This window comes from Aplysia californica, unplaced genomic scaffold (genome assembly GCF_000002075.1).
Source record: "Aplysia californica isolate F4 #8 unplaced genomic scaffold, AplCal3.0 scaffold00560, whole genome shotgun sequence".
Lineage (NCBI taxonomy): Eukaryota > Metazoa > Mollusca > Gastropoda > Aplysiida > Aplysiidae > Aplysia > Aplysia californica.
In genome coordinates, this window is record NW_004797830.1 from 403,651 (window position 1) to 406,309 (window position 2,659).

Here is a 2,659-nt window from a genome sequence, read left to right on the forward strand (position 1 = left end):
CTCTCTCTCTCTCTCTCTCTCTCTCTCTCTCTCTCCTCTCTCTCTCTCTCTTACATACCCTAACTATCTCAAACACTCTGTCTCTCTTAGTTTCTCATTTTTTTCTCTCTCCCCTTTCGCTCGTTCGTTCTCTCTCTTTCTCCCTTTCTATCACTCCTTCACTTAACTTGTCTCACTTTCACTCTTTGTCTCCCCCCCTCACTTTTTACCCTTTCTCTCCAATATGTTTCTCTCTCTTTCTGTGCCTCTCTGAGTCTCTCTGTCTCTCTCTGTCTCTCTGTCTCTGTCTCTGTCTCTGTCTCTGTCTCTCTCTCTCTCTCTCTCTCTCTCTCTCTCTCTCTCTCTCTCTCTCTCTTTCGCTGTTTATGCTTTTTTAAACAAAGGTAATATATTAAACTTCAGCGTAAGAGATCTATTTTTTCCTGGAGATGAGGCTGATCGCCCAACAAAACACTGTGATGATACGGAGAGAGAGAGAATCCCCAAATATAACATACCATCTCCGACAGGACTGATCCAGGTTGATGGGGAATTCGAAAATTGCCCAGAACAATCAGGTTGAAAAATACACAATTGGAGATTCGAACCAGGATCTTCCACACCTTGATCAAGCATGATACTACCTGAACTGTCTATGATCCCCAATTCCATTTAAAATGCCTTATGAGGAGGGATATAAAAAGCATTTTAAGACTTTTGCAAGCTCGTTTACTGTGTCCGATCAGAGGAAAAAACGAGAGCAATAGAAAAGATTTTCTTCACTCTTTCAATTGCAACTTTTGGCTTGTTTTGTTTAGTTTCAAGTATGAGATTTCCAGGAAAACCTTCAGTTTCAGTGCCCCTTTCATAACTCTAGGTTCAGAAGTAAAATACTGTCGGCATCTGTGGTGTAGAGGTTCATATCTTTACCACCCGCTGCACGCAGTGTGAGTTCGATTATTGAGGCGGGAGGCTGTCTTATGGAGTATCTGCTTCTGTCAGTCAGGATGTTTACTCCCACAAAGCCCTGGCTTTCCTTAAAAGGCAGGGTTTATTCAGCCCGTCTTACAGAAATATGATCTCTATTCCATTGATGACAGCCTAACACTATTACAATGGGCCATATCATTGCAATGATTTAACGTTAAAGGAATACAATGAATACAATGAATGAAATGAAATCACCGAATCAAATAATTGTATGAATCCAAAATGATTATCGTGAATCAAAGGACCACTACGAGCTGAGTGGTTTGCAATATCCAGGCAGACTCAAGGAGGTACACACCTTCTGTGAGCATGAACGAACAGTCTCGCCATTCAATTCACCACCACAGAATGCTGTAAACGTCTCACCCAAATACTGACACATGAACAAATACTAGTAGACACGAGAGGAATATCAACTCTGTCCTTTTTAGAAAAACATAGTATTTACGAATCTGAGTCAAATAGACTATTTGAAAGAGTCGATCTCTGAAAAAAAAGACCTAATCTTTTTCCCTACCCAGTTGGTGACGCCGGTATTCTAAACTCAACCAACATGTAAACACTTTTGAAGTTAAAGAAAGTGAACAAAAGATGTTTCTTAGAACATGTTCAATGCGAGTCTGGGCGGGGGAGGGGGCGGGGAGCAGAGAAGGTTACCTCTAGGAGCTCAGAGGGGAGCGACATCCCTGCAGAATGACTGAGATACATAATAAAAATGTATCCACTCTCGGGAGTCGAACTCGGGTCTCCTACGTGCGACAGCAAAGGGGCAAAAAGCTACCCCACAGACGTCGGTAAACTGGGTTTTTTTTAAAGATACAAAAATGTGCCACGACGCGATAGAATCAGGCACTCGTTAATTTTTGCGTATATAGAGCTATTAGTATCATCTTAAAGGTTGTTCATTTGCGTTGCACTTGACAAAAAAAATGTCCATTATCTTCCATATAAATCGAGATATTTGAGATTGAAAGAGGTGGAGTTGCCTGATTTCAGATGTAAAATTAACGAGAAAATGGCTGCCACAGTTTGGTGACCTCTATAGCTCAAGAGGCCTTGGAAAATGCAAATGTACATTTTTCGAGCTGTTAATCAACGTTTTTCCATACAATCCACACATATAAGAATGTTTTTGAATGGACATACTAGGCGTTCAGCCACAGAAACAAAAATTCGAAAAAAACTCAAAACTGGCCGAAAAATGCAGACTTCTTCGATTTCATTATTTCGACCATCGGCTGATTTCACCGCCATGCCCTACAAATACCATATTGCTGGCGGCCGCTCCCTGTGGAGTTACGTTTGGAACAGTCTAGTTTCTGGCCGGATATTGCACCGCAATCATCTCTGTGCTTGCTGCTTTTCTACGTCAGTTTGCGCAAAGCTTATGATTCGGCTCACCCCTTCATACTCGTCTCACTAGGACATTTGAGTCAAGACGTGGTGGAATCAGGCGCTCGTCAGTTTGGGGGAATATGGAGTTACTGGTGCCATCTTCACGCTAGTAAATTTGTCTCACTTTTCATTTTTTTAAATTCCAATTTATCTTGAAGGGAAATCGAGATATTTGCGATTGAATGAGGTGGAGATTGCCTGGTATCAGATGCCAAATTAACGAAAAGATGACGACGAACATTTGGTGACTTCCAAGGCTTGACTGTCTTTCGGAGAAGGCAAAATTACCTTTTCT